At 43.4% G+C, this 18,212-nt stretch overlaps 1 protein-coding gene across 1 annotated transcript in view; it reads left to right on the top strand.

The window, feature by feature from the left end:
* The window catches only part of TANC2 (tetratricopeptide repeat, ankyrin repeat and coiled-coil containing 2), a 2,475,706-nt gene that overhangs the window by 427,224 nt on the left and 2,030,270 nt on the right, over positions 1–18,212 (top strand). The window contains exon 4 of the mRNA XM_086923824.1: positions 10,114–10,237. The gene's annotated coding sequence lies outside the window, so the exon portion shown is untranslated. The remainder of the gene's footprint in view (positions 1–10,113; positions 10,238–18,212) is intronic.

Below are 18,212 nucleotides of genomic sequence, written 5' to 3'. Positions count from 1 at the left end.
CCCACTGTCGCAGGCTCCCCATGCCACGCTGACCTCTTTTTGTAAAAAAAATGAAAACACCATCTATCACCTCCCGCAGCTCAGTGACTTCCCTGGGAGGAGCTTGGTTTCATTGGGAAAACATCTGTGGGTTTGTGACCTGACCAACTCTGACCTCTGCCTCTCTCACCCAACCCCATCCTCCAGCTCACAGGCCAGGGGGCATATTTACTGCACAGGCCCGAGCTGCAGGAGCGTGCTGGCTCCACTGGGTGGCGCCTACCAGCAGCCCCAAGGACAGCTACACGTGCCACCTCTGCTCGCTCGAGGTATGAAGAGGAGACATGTTCACTCCACTGGCCCTCACCCTCACTCACCCCTCACCCACCCTCAACCCCTCATCCCCACTCACCCTCACCCTCACCCTCACCCTCACTCACCCTCAACCCCTCACCCTCACTCACCCTCAACCCCTCACCCTCACTCACCCTCAATCCCTCACCCCCTCACCCCCTCACCCTCACTCACCCTCACTCACCCTCACTCACCCTCACCCTCACTCACCCTCACTCACCCTCAACCCCTCACCCTCACTCACCCTCACTCACCCTCACTCACCCTCACTCACCCTCACTCACCCTCACTCACCCTCACTCACCCTCACTCACCCTCACTCACCCTCACTCACCCTCACTCACCCTCACTCACCCTCACTCACCCTCACTCACCCTCACCCTCACTCACCCTCAACCCCTCACCCTCACTCACCCTCACTCACCCTCAACCCCTCACCCTCAACCCCTCACTCACCCTCACTCTCACTCACCCTCACTCACCCTCAACCCCTCAGCCTCACCCTCACTCTCACTCACCCTCAAACACCCTCAACCCTTCAGCCTCACCCTCACTCACCCTCACCCTCACTCACCCTCACTCACTCACTCACCCTCACTCACCCTCACTCACCCTCACTCACCCTCACTCACCCTCACTCACCCTCACTCACCCTCAACCCCTCACCCTCACTCACCCTCAACCCCTCACCCTCGACCCCTTCCCCTCAACCCCTCACCCTCACTCACCCTCACTCACCCTCACTCACCCTCAACCCCTCACCCACCCCCTCACTCACCCTCAACCCCTCACCCTCACCCTCACTCACCCTCACAACACATATTGTGTTACAATAGGTGTCACGTTTGCGAAAGATAACAATATTGGCATTGTAAATAACAAAGCTATTAATTCGCTATTTTCAAAACAAGCACATAAATAAAAAATGTGCCCTTTACAATACCAATAGCTCAAACTTTCATAATGCGAGACCTATTGCATTGCTGTGCTTCTCTCCCCTGCTGCACTCTCCTGCTCTCTAGAGATGTGGCCTAACGACCAGAGCTGCCATCTAAGTCACGCAAATACAAAACATGTTGCATTCCAAATGCTATAGGTGTCACATTCGCAAAAGTTATAACTATTGGCATTGTAAATGACAAAGCCATCAATTTAGCAATTTTAAAAAGCAACAAATTAATAAAATATGTCATTTACAAGACCAATAACTCCAACTCTTCTAATGCGAGACCTATTGCATTTCCAATACTTGTTCTCTTTGAGACTAGTTAAGTTTGCTGGTTGTTTTTCAAACGTAGAGATAGGGAGGACACAAACATTGACACCCTTTTCCACCTCTACATTCGGATATCAGGTTTATAGATTCAACTCCCATGAACAATTCAGAGGTAAAATAACTTTGAGTGTGAGCAGTCTAGAGAGAGTTAAGAAATGTGATTATCTTGCTGCCACACACTCCGCCTGCTTCGTAAAATCTTCAAGTAGATTCCCACTGAGTCCAGGAAAATGGTCACCCATGCCCTCATCGGCAGCAGACTTGACTACGAAACGCACTGTACACTGGCACCAGCCAGAAAATCCAAAAGAAACTGCAGAACATCCAGAACACCTCTGCAAGACTCATACGGAACATCCCACACCGCATCCACATTTCCGGCCACCTGAGAGCGCTTCACTGGCTACCTATCAACAAAAGAATTACCTTCATTCTCCACATGCACGCCTACAAGGCCCTCCACAACACCAGACCCGCATACCTCAACCACCGCCTCTCCTTCCACACTCCTACCAGATATCTCTGCTCCACCCGGCTGACCCTGGCCACCACCCCACAGAGCAGCAAGACTACGGCTGGAGGAAGATCCTTCTCCTACCTCGCTGTAAAGACCGGCAGCTCCCTGCCTCTCAGGCAATCACCATTGCTGCTGCAAATTAGAAAGGACCTCAAGACCTTGCTATTCGACTGAACCGCAGATCCCCCACCTCCCCCTATCACCTTGAGACCCTCACAGGTGAGTATTTGCGCTTTATATGAAACCTGATTGATGCAGTCAGGTTTTCTAACTCTTATACATGGCCGAAACAAACCCAAAAAAGTATATTAATATTTAAACAGACGGCAGCATCAGTAATTACATTAGCTAGACATACAAAAATCCACCCCATACCACCTGCTCTTGAGATATATTAGAGCCCAGACAGTAAGTACAGCGCCCTGTTGCTAGAAGCTTTGGGAGCCCTGCAACATGGATAATCTTGGGAATGCTGAAAAAGTTTTTATAAGATCTTTGCTGAGGCTTTCCCAAAGCACTCCCTTATTGCCTATAAGACAATATTTGGATCTTAAGCCAATAGGCGTGTATCCAAAATTGAGATCAATATTATACAGGCTTAAAATTTGGGTGACTAAGGAACTCAGTCCATACATGTAGGGCCTACCGGGATGTTATCAGAAGAACGCCGATGAGTAAGATTCCTTGGTTGAGATAAGAACATATTGATAAACTTGGGATTTGGCAAATTCTTGACAAGTCCCCTGCCTTATCCCAAAGTGCTCAAAGGATTGTGAAGGAGAGATCCTGGTGTTAAACCTTGGAAAAACGGTACCTATCATCCTCAATGGACCGATTGTCCATTGGGTTTTTAACTATGAAATGGGTTTATAAATTTGAAGGCTTTCTGGACTATATTTAACCACCTTTAGTCAGAACCGTTTTTATAAAGCTTCTGCTGGGCATTCCCCCCATAGCATTCTTTATGAGCTAGTAGAAGACTGCCAGATCAAATGGCAAGTTATGTCTAGTTTATAACCAATTTGATGAGACCAAGGCATACCTTTTTATGTTTTTTTGTAAATCGTATAACAGACCTAGACTGAAAATGTCAAACCCCTGTGTCTGATGATGGATTTGAGACATTAAAGAAAGTTTTAAGAATTTTAGTTGGATAGCAGACCCATTGTGGTGTTTGAAATTTAAAAATGTTTGCTACTGCCTGGTATTTGAGAATGAAAGCTCTGAAATTAAAAATGTGGATTGTATTGCAGTTATTATTTATACCAGATTGTATAACTAATAGATTAACTATTTAATGTTTTATTGATTTTACCCATTAATTTATTGTATTTTATGGTTGTAGAATTGACATTTTATTTTATGTGTTGATGGATTGTTGTGTATCCAATCTGACCATAAAGTAACGATGATGTCCTCAGTGATCTATTTTCTGCATGGAAAATTATACCACTGAAATTGGTGAAGCTTTGCACATTTTGTTGACGCAAAAAAAGACATTGTGCAGACTCATGAACAAGGTTAAAGATTTTTTAAATCGACCCAAGGCTTACCCATCAACTACTGACGCAACATCAGAATCATTTCTTAAACTGAGGATGAGGTAGTTGGCAAAGGTTTCAGCAGAATTTAAATTATTTATAAAAATATTTTCCTAGATTTTGCCTTTCTTGCTCAGAGAAAGTCCCCCTCTGCTGCTGACTCTCACCTTCATGTCACAGCCACGACAAGCAAAGGGTTAATGTACTACTTATCAGATCTCTTAATTTCTAAGCGTTTCTATTTTTCTAATCAAATAGACATTTCTTTTGGTATTTATACCACGTCCACTATGCAAGAATGTAGGGAAAAGGGAGAATAGCTGTACCTTTAGCCATTATACTAAAGCACCAAAAGAAAGCATGCAAAAAGGAATATACTAAACAACTGTAGAAGCTATTTAAACCCTGTGCATTTCATCCTGCAATTTTGTGTTACTGTCCAAACGTAACCTTCCCACATCCCTAAAGTAATGATTTATGTTATGAAGATTTATAGCGAACACAGCTGCTCACAAGAGTGTCCCGGTGCTAAAGGCGAGTTGGCACCTACGTATGATGAGACTTATACAAATTGTGTAAAAAGCCAAGTTTTAAGCTTCTTCTTGAAGACGGGAAGGTCCTGTGTTAGGCGCAGTTCCCTAGGGAGCATGTTCCAGTTAAGCTATTTTAGATACGAGAAAGATCTGCCCCCTGTTCTGAGGCGGCAAATGCGCTGTACTTTAGCCAGATGATCAGAAGAGGAGCACACGATGCGGGCGGAAATGTTATAATGAATCCTCTGTTTCAGATAGCCGGCCTCTGAGCCTTGAAGGGCTTTATGCATTAGAACTATGGCCTAAAATTGTATTCTTGTTCTCACTTTGAGTAAATAGAGCCACCATGTGAGCGGTCGTGCGTTCTAGGGGGAAGGTTGAGTAACAGCCGATCGGCCGACATCTGATCCACCTGAAGTCTGCGCAGAAGGTATTCTGAGAGGCCAAGATAAAGGGCATTACCATAGTCCAGTCTCGAGTTAATTAGCGCTTGGATAAGTTTTTCCTACCCGATTCAGACAATAGGGTAGACATTTTTTCAGCATCTGAAGCGTTCCAAAGCAAGCGCTAGTCAGAGCCTGAATCTGTGGTTGAAAGTAGAAGGCAGTGTCAAATGTAATACCTAGGTTCCTTACAGAACTCTGTTGGGGGCCCGGAAGAGGGGACTCCTTCGGCAACAAGATCTCCAAAGGTTGAGGGAAGATAAACCGAAGATCATGATCTTGGTCTTGTCCGGGTTGCATTTTAATTGACTCCTAGCCAGCCACTGCAACACATCGGAGAGGCAGTTTGTGATGGGCTCCCCATCTACCTCCTTTCCTTTTTCACAGGAGAAGAGAAGCTAGGTATCATCTGGATAAGAGATTACTTTCGCGGCCCATGACACTGCCAGTGCTGTTAGTAGTGGAAGATAGATATTAAACAGGGTTGGCCTCAACGCTGAGCCCTGAGGAATGCCTACCGGCAATGTGTGGACTTTGGAGGAAAAAGGAGGAATCCAGACTTCTTGACTTCTGTTGTCCAAAAAAGAGGATAGCCACTCCAGTGTAGTGTTCTATCCCTATTGCCTGAAGATGCTCGCGCAGCCTTAGATGTGGAACTGTATCAAAGGCCGCAGACAAATCCGCATAATCAATATGGTCTTGCCTCCCATGTTCCAAGAGTGCTATTTCGTAATTGAAATGTGGCCTAAAGCCTGAATGACTAGAATGTAAAAGCTTGTTCTCATCAATATATTGAAAAAATTGTCCATTAACCAATTTTTCCAATGTTTTGGAAAAAGCAGGAAGGCGGGAGATAGGTCTGTAGCTTGCCGGCACATTTGCCTTTTTCCAGTGTGGTGGAACCTTGCCTGATGATACAGAGGTGTTTTAATATTCTGTTAACAGTAGGATTGATGACCTGAGCAATTTTAGTCTGCATATCTGTGGAGCATGGGTCAGAAGGAGAACCTGGCTTTAGGCTCTTAATAGCTGACAAAGACACCTCCGGTGATGTAGGGCAGAAACTGGCCAAAGTGGAGCTTCCATAATAGAGGTAGGAGCTTAAGTTAGCTCAGGTAGGGTAGAGTCAGGTTGCATGTTTTTAAGAAGATCTGCCTGAATATGGTGATATTGTCATTAAAGAATAGTTCCACCTTCTCGTACCATTCTGACGACGGTTGGCAGTCTCTAGAAATGGCATCCGGTCTGAGATAAGATTTCAAAATTTTAAAGATCTCCTTAGATTTATTACCGGCTTTATCGATCTTCCTTCCAAAGAAGACTTCTTTGGCTCTGCACCTTTGCGGGATAGTTCTTAAATGCTAGCTTATTGCCCTTTAGATTAAAGTTAGCCTCCATTTCCTTTCAAAGGGTTTGAATTGGTTTTTTGCTCATTCGAAGGTCATCATTAAGCCAGGGAGCTGATAGTTTAGACCTTGGAGAATGGCATGCCAAGATAGGAGCTAATTCATTAATGGTCTTTTGAATCCAGATATAAAGGCATGCAGCAGCCTCTTCAAGAGAGCCAGACAGGACTGTCGTGTTCGCTACTAGTGCTTGAGTTAGATCACTTTGCTTGATTTTGTGACAGGCCCGCAAAAAGGCCTGGGTATTTTTCCTAAGGGAGGGCCACTTAGATGCTTGCAGCCATGTGAAAGGGATGAGGTGGTGATCAGACCATACCAGGGGGTTTGACTCGGATACCTCCATGCTTACTTTGACGAATGTCTGTTCTAGTGTATGGCCTGCTTGATGGGTTGAGCCAAACCTGTTGCTTTAGTGTAAAGGAGCACTTGGTGTCTAGGAGTAGGGGGGCTGCTGGATCGGAAGGGCTGTCCAAATGGATATTAAAGTCCCCAAGGACCATACAATTAGCATACCTGAGGGCCCACGAAGCCAAGGTGCTGTGTAATGATTTCAGGCATAGGTCAGCATGACCAGAGGGTCTGTAAATAAGGGCACCCGCCAGTGACTGTTGAGGAGTTAAGTTCAGGCAGGGGCCCATTGCTTCCTCCTCCATGAAAACCTCAAGTGGGAAGGTTACACAATCATACTACATTTTGTAGACTTGTGCTATTCCACCCACCAAACCAGGTGGGATTGCTGTGGCTAAGGTTGGGTTGGCCGAGCTAGGTTTTGGTGAGGAACAGGGCATCCAGCTTTCCATTTAAAAGGTCAAAGACCTGTATTTCATGTTTGTGAAGTAAACTCACAATTACTAACGCTGCAGAGAACTGTGCTACTGGCCCATTAGAATTGCGGGCAAAGGAGGGAACTTCATTTTTAACTGGATTGTTAGGGGTCCATGCACAGTCAGAACAGGTGAAATCTTTTAATATCTTACAGGGGGAACAGTGAGGAGAACATCTCAGTCTAGGGGCGAGGCTGTACAGCGCTGCACTATCATAAGCGATAGAGGGCCTACCCTCTGACAATATCCAGCATCGGGGCAGGGGCTGGCGCTGGACGCTGACTGGTGCAGACGGGCTTGCCACTTGTCATGTAATAAGACGTACTTTTATCGACTTATAACCTAATTAAACTATTATGATAATATAATAGGCACTTAAATTCAGTGTGATGTCATCTGTTAAGTATATGTCATTGACATAGCACAATGCTTGGTCGTCAAATTCTTTCAACAGTTATGTTACACTGGCTGAAAACAGCCCAGTGCTATCCTTGGAGTAAATAACAGAATTGTTTTTGAGAACCTAAAGCACTAAATCTGGTTAAGCACCTGCTTTTAGTTGCTGTGTTTTGGCAGAAAAACCACTATGTAGTTTAATATTTTTTGTGCACTATATTCTTCATTAGTTCTGCGCTATGCACGTTTTGTACAGCAAATGTGGATATAACAGTGTTCAAGTATCTGTAATCCAAGACTAAACTATATAAATAGTCTTTTTTCATTACTGGAAACAAGGGATTATTCATCAGTTAGGCTCAACTTGCTATTACACTTTGATATTCAATTTGGGCTAGTATCTCTCTAACTTGTTTTTTTGCCTCATGTTTAAAGGGATATTGTCTTTTTGGTTATGGTCTGAACTTCGCAGGCACTATATGGAAAGGGGATCCTTCATCCCAACCCACGTGGTTACTGTATAATACATTAGCTTGTGCATAGGCCCACTCATTGGCATATGTGTGTTTTTCAGATTCGTAAATTAGGTCAAAAAAAGCTGGTCAGATTATTGTTCTCCTTTTGGGCAAACCCTAGCAAATTCAGGTGGCCAGTCTTTTTCAGCCAAGAGAATGTCATAGCTGAATGACAAGTTCTCTTATAAGATAATATTGATAGTATGTTGTATATCCCCTTTCATCTGGAGCTACAGTTCACAGAATTGACTAGGGACACTCAGTCTCTTGTTGGGTGTTTCCACCTGGACGTTGTCACTTGTTGCTACTGCCACCAGACACTCCATAAGATTACGGCAAATTGTGGTGACTTATTCCATGCTGTCCAGCATGGTCAGAGCCCCCTCCCCATTCAGAAGCTGAGTCTGTGGCATGTTTAGTTTTAATCCCGGACACTTAATTCTTTTTAAATTGAGGCTTTGACTGTGGAGGTTTGTCTTGCTTTTTAATTATGAAATCAGAATAGCTGATCTGTGCTCTGATCGTTCTCCTCTCTCCAAGCGTTTTTTGTATGACTCCTGAAAGGAATGAGGAGGACGTGTATCAGTATCCTAATACCTATCAGGTTGTTTAATTGATTCCATCCGAGCCCCCTTGTCCTGAGCCCTAAAATTCGGCCCTCTTGCATTGTAATCTATGCATCCCGGCCCTATTAACTGCCCCAACCCCTAACCTGAGCCCTAAAACCTGGCCCCAGCCCAACGAAACTACCCTGAGCCCCGACACCTGCCCCAGCCCTGAAAACTACGCCTCCCCATGCCCTGAACCCTAAAATTCGGCCCATTGCTCTAAAAACGACCCTGACCTCAACACCCCCGCTGTGAACCCTGAAAACTGCCGTCCAGCCCTGATTACAGCTGGCCATCCCTGAATACTGACCCCTGCCCCTTACCCCGAGCCCTAAAATTCGTCCCACTACCCCAAAAACGTCCCCTGCCCCCCATGCCCAGAACCCTGAAAACTGCTCCCACCCCTAAAATATGCCCCCACCTCACCCCGCCTCCAGACCAAATTACCAAGCTGAGTCCAGGCTCTTCTTTCTGCCACGATCCTTCTGGTTCCTCTCCCCCATGAGCGGCGCGTATTGGGGAAAAGGGGTGGGGGTGAGTGGGCCAGAAGGGTAAGTCGCCGCTGCTCTCCCTGCCCATCCGCTCCCACAGCTAGAACACTAACTGCATTAGCCATGCATATGTGTGGTTAAAGCATATGTGTGGTTAAGGCAAGCATTGTTCAGCTTGCGGGGAAACCGCATGCATGGTTAGGTGTGCGTTGTAAAAGCCTTTTGCCCCCTATTTATCGTCCACCAGTTTAGTGAGAAATTAGAGAAAGTTAGATACAGATGTAGTTATATCGAAATTACAAACAATTGTTTTCTACGTGGGTGACACAGTAAAATCCATTGAGCTACTTAATTGTTATAATGAACAGCTGTCACTACCTTAGGATTAGAGAACCCATTCTAAATAATTGGTATAAGGTGGAGTTATCAGCTATGAGACAAAACATTTGTCACTAGAAAGAGCCTTTTTCATAAGAATATTCTCCCCTATCTGAGAATGTAGGGGCAATTTATAACTATCTACAAAAATCTTTGAAGAAGTCCTTATTTTTTTCCCAAAACACTTTGTGTTTACTTTCTTGAACACTTTTCTATAAGATAAATTAGCTGAAGTATGTCAATGCTACGTCTCAAAGAGTTAGTTCTGTAGCCAAATGTAATCAATTTGTGAATTATTTTGAATCCAAGATTAATAAAATTGTCATATTTTGGCTTCCCACAAGACTTATCTACGATGGATAGAAATCAATTGTTTGCTCAAATGTCTGTTCTAGTTATTGGAACAGGTTTTACTCAGTTCTCCTTACTAGATGAGGACGATGCTGTTTTATCTTTAATAAAGTACAGTAAACCTTCTGGATCAAATGATTTTAGCCCTGCTAGATTGCATAAAGAATTGCTTTAAAACTCTCTCACGAGTAAAAAAACGATTTTACATGCTTCAGTTATGTTGGGTAGGGTCCTGAAGGATTAAAAAAAATTCATGGATGTGTAATATGATTAATAAACTATTGTGTTTACAGCTTTAGAACGGGTTGCCATATTTTCAAATCTGCTTGATTGTGCACTATTTAATCAACTGAGTCAATTTGTTAAGACAGAACATGTGTTGCTCTCATTACAGGCTGGTTTACATTCCGGCTATAGCACTGAAATGCTAGTGACAGCTGTATTGGTCGAGCTCTGTATGTATGCTTATCAAACTAAACCTGCTCCCTTTTATCTTTTTAGAGCTCTCTGCGGCAATTGGTACCACGGACTATGACCAGTTTTACTTGGTCGTTTGGAAGAGTTTGGTATCCAAGGCACAGTTTGAGAGTTGCTCTGTAGCTTTCTGTCTGACAGATCTTTTCAGGTAACGATGGACTTTTTTGTTTGACACCAAATTATTGATGTTTGGGGGTACCGCAGGGCTCAACACCTTCTCCACTGCTTTTTAATTTGTATGTGATCTCTGTGGTGTAATTCATTTAATCACTTGGACTGATGTATTTCATGTACGCTGGGCACAATCAAATCATATAATGAGAAGCAAATCTTGTTTAAGACCGATGTCGACCCAAGGATGAGATCCGAAAATCTAGACAATTCTTTTAATGATTGAATCCTGAATGATAGAAAAGGAACTTGAATTAGTGGAGATAAGACAGAAATTAGGTCCCTGTCCAAAGTCGCTCCAGTTTAGAATTTTGCCTCCTGGCCATTTTCCTTAGGCCAAAAAAAGCCTTTACCTGCAAAGCGTGTAAACAAAATAGGAGCATGAAATGTTATATGCACCTCACCTCGAATAAACAAACAAATACAGTAGTCATGACTTGTATGTTTCAATTTCATGTTAAAATAAATGATACTTATTTTCATTGCCACAATGCGTTTTTCTGCCAGATTAGATTCCCATAATGGGATATATATGCTCATTTAGTTGCAACGTTTTCAAAATTCAAAAACCAAATTCAGTATTGAATTGACAAAGGAAAGATCCCCATATGTCCGCACTTAAAGCATTACATTGGCTTCCAGTCAGAGAGTTATGTTCAACTCCCCCTTGTTAGTGCACGAGGTACTGCCATGACTCGTCCAAACCCTGGATGTCAGGTTGGTTTCGAAACAATATTTTTTTTAGATAAGACACCCTAATTTCCCTCAGATGCTTTTATGGCAAACCAAGTAAACTTCATCCTTATTCACAATGCATTACATAGTCACATGTATTTTCAAATTAAGAACTCTCTGGGGAGTTAGACTTCACAAGGCCGTCACCATCAGAACTAATGTAAGTTTAATCATGTTACCAAGTCATTGGCCCATTGATATTCCTTAGTGTTCCCCATTCTGTTTTCTCCACATCCACAACTATCAGTTCAACAAGCTTTATTCGAATTCAGTCAAAATTCATAAAAGCATACAGAAAAAGTACAGTAAAAACAGACATCATTTATAATCATTACAAGGTCACTATCTGTGCGAAGTTAACAACAAATGATAAAACCAATAAAATAATTTTTACAGTTCATCGTATACTACCCCTAGCATGGCGTGATCATAACAATTTCAGTTAGTTCAATAATTTAATAAGTCAGGGAACCAGGTCCATGCCTTAAAATAAGGGAAATCTGTTGTGGGTGGGTATATGCTTGCTCGCTCCATGACCACTACTGCCCGTCCCAAGGTTATTTTGTTTGTGTGATCTTTCATGGAGCATGTATGTAGTCCTTGGGTAAAAGTCATGCAGTTCCCATGTTCCGATTGAGCCGTCACCCCTCTGTGGCTGCCAACTTTGGAGGTATTGGATGACTCGAGGGTCCCTAAAGTTGACCAAAACCAGGTCTCCCGGTATGCCCTTGGGAATGGATCCCAACCACCCTACCCTTCTAACATTAAGGATTGTCCCATCGATATTGGGTGGTAGGGGTCTATTCTTTGTCAACCAGAAAGACACCTTGTTTGCCAGGTCTACTGATCTTTCAATTTTATTATTACTGAGCTCGGGGACGCCCGAGAGGATGGATACAAAGGGTGCTACCTCTGGTGGTAAATCTATATGTTTGGCCCTTCTTTGCATGTTACCATGGTTTTGGAACTTCCCCTTTTTCGGCGTGGTTGGTTTAATCTGCCCATCTCTAGGAACAGGGTTCTGGGGTATTGGGGGGTTTGGTATAACTGTTGTGTTAGATGTATTGGGGGCAAATGCTTGGGTACGTATGATATTTCTTTTCACAGGTAAGATGGGGATATCAGTAGTCGCCAGGGTCTCAACTCGATTCTTGTTTTCAATATTTTTTTATAAATGTTAGGTTAGCCCTAGTGTTTTCCTCTATGGAGCAGAGCTTTTCCCCTATAGCCTCGATTCTTTTTACAAGTGGGGAAATCAAAGACCTGACCAGAAGCTCAATCTGGGCCAGTAGTTCAGGTGGTGTGGTCAGCTCCATATTTGGACGTACCACAGATGTTTTTTGGGTGTTGTCAATGCCTAAAAGGGGGCTTTGGTGCAGTCTTTGTATTTTAGCTGATCTTCCCCTCTGTTTAGGCCCTTTGCGCTTTCTATTTAGACAGGGTATCTGAACATTTGCTGGTTGTTGTATGGAGTCTGTGGGGGTTGGTAACAGAGGAGTACCAGGATGACTTAAGGGTAGTTGTAATGTGGTAGCAGAAAGGGGGCTAGTATTTCGCAATGCACCTACAGAAGTGTTTGTTAAGTTATTCCCAATACCAACGTTGGTATACCCAGTCTTACAGAGCAGATTTAGTTCATCCAGTAATAAAGAAAAATTTGGTGTTTGGTCTAGTGACTCCATAGCTGAGTGGTTGCTAGATGTAGAATCTATACTGAGACTCTTTTCTGCTCTTTCAATAGCAGACTCGATGGACGATGTGGTCCTAATTAAATAATTGTCCAAAGTCCCTTTCAGTTGCCCCCCCTGATGGATGTTATTCGTGTGAAGCCCATTATCTGTCATAGTGTGGATAGCTATATAGAGATATATAGATATGTCAGAGAGGTAAGCAAAAAACGCATGTACACCAATGTTCTGACAACTAATAGGGCATGCCGATGAAAGATTAATGGGAGTCACAACAATGAGTTAGTTAGAGCACTGTTACCTCACAATGAGCAAGGGACACAAATCGAATCGAATGGGGGGGGGGCCCGTCCCGTCCTCCTCGTGCCTCTGAGGGCCACAGAGGGCCCGCCCTTTGCCCAGGCTTCGCCCGGCGTCCGCGACGCGGAGGGATCTTCCTCAATATGAGCGCCTCCGGGCGCGCTGAGCCTGTGGATGTGTGGGCGGAACTGGAACTTCACCCAAGGCTTGCTGGGAGCTGTAGTTCCCCCTAACTGCGGCCGTGGAGCTGGAAACTACGGCGGCAGGGGGAACGAGCAGCGTCAGGGCCCCAGCAGCAGGTGAGAGAAAGTATGTGTGGCTGCTCCTCTCCTCAGCCCGATATTGGTAAAAACGTCCCCCGCTCCTCCTTGGGAGCTTCCTCAATTTGAGCGCCTCCGGGCGCGCTGATCCTGTGGATGTGTGGGCGGAACTGGAACTTCACCCAAGGCTTGCTGGGAGCTGTAGTTCCCCCCAACTGCGGCCGTGGAGCTGGAAACTACGGCGGCAGGGGGAACGAGCAGCGTCAGGGCCCCAGCAGCAGGTGAGAGAAAGTACATGTGGCTGCTCCCCTCCTCAGCCCGATATTGGTAAAAACGTCCCCCCCACAACTATCTGGACTCCTTTTTAAGCCAGATGCAAAGTGTGCCCCAGAAAACATATTTGTTTGACATTACTCAGTGGTCACTGTTGGCATCTTGCCATTGGCTTCGTAATCTTCCCCCACACTGGGAATGAAGAGGGTAGGTTTAGCAAGAAATAAAATAATTCTGTTGTGTTAACTTCTGTACAGAGTGCTAAGACATCCATCTTTAGAAAAACATACCCGCTTTCAGGACCTACTGTAATGTAGAAATATACTTCTACATTAGTAGATATAATGGAATGGTGGTTTGAGAGAGAAAGCAGTGCTTGGTCTGAAGTTCAGAGTACATAGATACTGCAACATTACAGCAACACATTTTTTAGGTTTACTTTTTTACTGACACAACCACAGAATCGTGCATAACACTTATATGTGCCGATTGACTAAAATATTAAAGACGTTACAGTCTAAATGTATATCACTACGAAACTAGTTTGTTGACTTCATTTTTTCAAGACAGTACAAAATTTGGTTTATTATAGTGAAACTGCAAGGACTGTTGTGTGTAAGGCACGCTCAATGTGAGGCACTTTCTTTAAGAAAGATTTACTAAAGAACAGTCATTCACATGATGTCACCACTAGAACCTTTGGTGACATCATGGAGTGTTTGGGACTTAGCCTGGTGACAACTGGAGTTGGAACCAGGCAGGCTGAGTGGCAAGCTGGTCACTCCTGGTGGGTCCTCTCTACATCTTACTGTTAACATCTTGAAGACTTGACTATAATGAATAAAGCAACCTAAGTGATACCAGGCTCCAGGCTTCTATTTTCAACAGAAACCCTTACTATGAGAATCTGAGGGTGGTCGATTGATCAGGGTAGATTTGAAACCATTTGGTGTGCATTGAGCAACACAATTTTGTGGTAGTAGTCAGACAGATTCCTTTCTGACCATTGCCATTGTCCAGAACAGAGGAAGTGCATAAGAGAATAAAGATTTGTGTGTGTGTTAGCACGAAAATAAGGGATATGCTTTAAACCATTGAGTTGACTGATTGCAGATGTCAATTCTTTGGGTAACTGAGAAATCATGGTGTGATTAATGTTGAAGGGGACACTGAAATTTGAATTTGGAAGCTGATAGCTTAAGTCTTGTATTAGCTTAAAGTAGACATTCATCAGCAAAGATTACAAGGCTGAGCTCTTAAAATATTCTTTGGTTAGCGCAAAGATGCTAAAATGAACTGGGCCCACCATAGTAATTTAAAGATAATCTGAGTGATGGAAACCGAGCCATTGCTGTGAGGACTGTAATTCATGCATTATTGAAAATCTTGTCTGGAAGGATTTGAAGGTCTGCTGTATCAAAGCGTGTTGAAATTTGAAATAAAGGGCAGATGTATGCATTTTTGCTAAAAAAAATACATTTTTTAAAAAGCATTGCATTTAGCAGGCAGCAGTGACGGCTCCTCTGCTATGGTAGAGGAGCATCGCCCCACTGCTTCTAAGCAGTGCAAAGTAAAGGAAACATAAACTTTAAGTTATCATTTTATTTTTCCGGGTGGACGGGATTGCTCTGTTTTCGGAGCATGGCAGAGTAGGAGTGGTTTACCCACTCCTAAGTACACATGACTGTTTGGCCGGCCCTCTCAGCCGCCCAAAACAGTCATGCACACTTTCCCCTTTTTCCATGCAGGCTGCATTACAGCCTGCGTGAAGAACATGCCGAGGCCCCCATTCCCTGGCAGAGCGTCAAACCAGGACGCTCAGACCAATCACATCAGTGTTGTGATTGGTTATGGGATCCTGGCTGTTCTTCCTGTTCCTCGAGTCTGACGAGGAGAGCAGGAGCAGATACGCTGGACCCAGTGGCAACTTAAGTGTTTGTTATTGTTTTTATTGTTTTCTACATTGCGCTCCCACCCCCACCACTGTCAGGAAGTACAACAGTTTGCCTGAAGAACCTCTTTTTTTTTTTTGCAGGTCATATTTGAGGTAGCAAAGATAGGGATCTTATTTTCACCCTGAGATGAGAAGCTTTAGCTTAGCAGTGATCTTGATCTTGGTACTTTTTGTCATGATGAACGGTAAGCTTTTGGAGGTGTGACTGATTTCATTTGTGTGATATTGTTTTTAAGTCAGTAGTATAGGCTCTGCCATAAGTAACCATTGCAGTTTCTTTCTAGTTGAAAGCTTACTGTTTGGGATTTTGGGAACAGATGTGAACCAAGGATTATCTTTTTTTAAATAGATATTCGCTTTGTAGCAGCTTGTTAAGAGTACCAATATCAAGAGCCCTTCTAATGATAATTGGTAAAAACCTTAAAAGGAGGAATGCTAGTATATTGAGTATGCAGGTATGGAGAGCACAGTAGTGGTTAGTGTGGATGGGAAAGAGCAAGAGTGGTTAGTGTGAATGGGAGGGCGCTGGAGTGGATAGAGTGTATGGTCACACTATTGGTAATGTTGGCAAATGGAATATTGCCGGACAACACTCAAATAAGAAATCCTCTTGTGTAGAGTGTCAAGATTTTGTGTCTTTACAGCCAGCTGAACTAATGCCAGAAATGTCATTAGTAGAGGTTTTGCCATTGATATATTTATTACAGCCAGGGCAAGTGAAGTTGAAATTGGAGCATAGAGCTTGAAGTTGCTGATAAAAATAAGGATTGTGAGGAAAAGATGTCTATTTCTCTCCCACAAGTTATGTTTTGCTAACCTCACCTTAACTAATCTAGATAAAATATAGGAATTATATATTTGGTACACTTGAACTTTTTAGTGAGTTTTCACTACTTTTCCTTACAGGATTGAGTGAGAAGCTGTATTTTCTGGTGTTTCTGATGTTTCATTGTGGGAAAGACATCTTCAGGGAGATTGGGATTAGTGATACCTATAGCCATATTGTACTGCAGAAATGAGACCCAGTCTAAACTATTGAGAGGAGCAGAATGCATCTTTGACCAAATTGAGTTGCAGATGGAGTGTGCAAATTCCTTGTAAGGATGGAGCAAATGTAGAACTGCCATGAGAAATCATCTGCTAAGGTCAGCTTTCAGAAGAGCAGGATAAATATGGGTTTACACTGTTAAAATGTCCATAGCGAAATTTTTGTCACATGAAAATTGACAGGGTAGGAATTATCAATCTTCTCAATATAGAACTGCTTAGTGGTTAACATTAACCATGATTTGAAGTGCCCATAATTGAATGCAAACAGTTCTAAATGGGTGCAAATTAAGGTAAATGAGGGATATGGTTTCTTATCCCCTGAATAGGTTTTGAAATTGGAGCAAGGATGGTAGAGTTATGTTTTTCATCTTTATAAAGTGGTGGGATTTTGTTTATCGTAGTCTGGGCATAACTCTTATGTCCACCGGTCTGTAATTTAAACCAAAGCTTTCATTTTGGATGCATTTAGCATGCTTTACCTCACCCACACTGTGATTGCCTACAAGGAGTCTTTAGATTGCCTCACTGGGGCCACCAGCTCTACATCCAGCCAGATGAGTACCTAAATATTATTGTCTTAGGAGTAGAACTTCAATTCAAAACACCTCATAGTTGTGTGTGTGTGTGTGTGTATATGTATATGTATATATATATATATATAATATATACCGACGAAGGCTTGTAGCCGAAACGCGTCTGCTTAAGTTAAATAAAGGAGTTTGCAGCAACGTCCCCCCTGTGAGTGCGGTAATTCTTACAAATATGGAGAATTAGAGCTTTATGCTGAGCGGTATTTCACTACCGTTGAACCGCATCCGCCTGCGAGTGGATATATATATATATATATATATATATATATATATATATATATATATATATATATATATATATATATATATATATATATATCCGCGCGGCGCGAATTCCGCGCCTGCGCTGGACGTTCCATTGAGCGGGCAGGGCCATGACGGAACCGCTCCGTCATGAGCACAGATCAACCGCGGCTCGTGACGGAGCGGCTCCGTCACGAGCATGCGAGCGCCGCTCGGCCCCCCGCCCCCTTAGGGGTTAATGCAATAAGTGGGATCATATAGATATTGAACAATAAGGGGCTTAAGCCCGAGCCCTGGGGGACCCCTGTAGCGACCTTTTTGTCTTTGGAGAGGAAAGGGGGCAGAGAGACTGATTGGGATCTATCGGTCAGGAAGGAGATTATCCAAGCTAGGGCGGTGTCAGTTATCCCTATACCTCTAAGTCTATTGATCAGAATCTCGTGGGAGATGGTATCAAAAGCTGCCGTGAGGTCCAATAAAATCAGGACAGCCTTATTACCTTCATCTGGTGAGAATTTAATGGAATCAGTGAGCTCTATGAGTGCAGTTTCAGTTGAATGTCTTGGGCGGAATCCTGATTGTTGTGGATGTAAGATGTCATGGGTATCTACGAAATTCTTTAACTCTTGATACACTATCTGCTCTGTTATTTTACGTAAAACTGGAAGGAGTGATATTGAGCGGAGATTTGACAATTCGGTGGTAGGTTTGTTAGGCTTCTTCAACAGTGGCTTGACGATCGCTTTTTTCCAGTCAAGGGGTACGATTCCTGAGCTCAATGAGGCATTGACGATGGTATTAATAGTGGGGTTAACTATGTCGATTAGCTGATGTAGTATCTGAGGAGGGCAGGAGTCGG

Source organism: Lissotriton vulgaris, chromosome 5, assembly GCF_964263255.1.
Source record: "Lissotriton vulgaris chromosome 5, aLisVul1.2, whole genome shotgun sequence".
In the NCBI taxonomy this organism is placed as follows: Eukaryota; Metazoa; Chordata; class Amphibia; order Caudata; family Salamandridae; genus Lissotriton; species Lissotriton vulgaris.
Note: the sequence above shows the minus strand (reverse complement) of the source record. Positions and strands in the feature narration are given on the sequence as shown.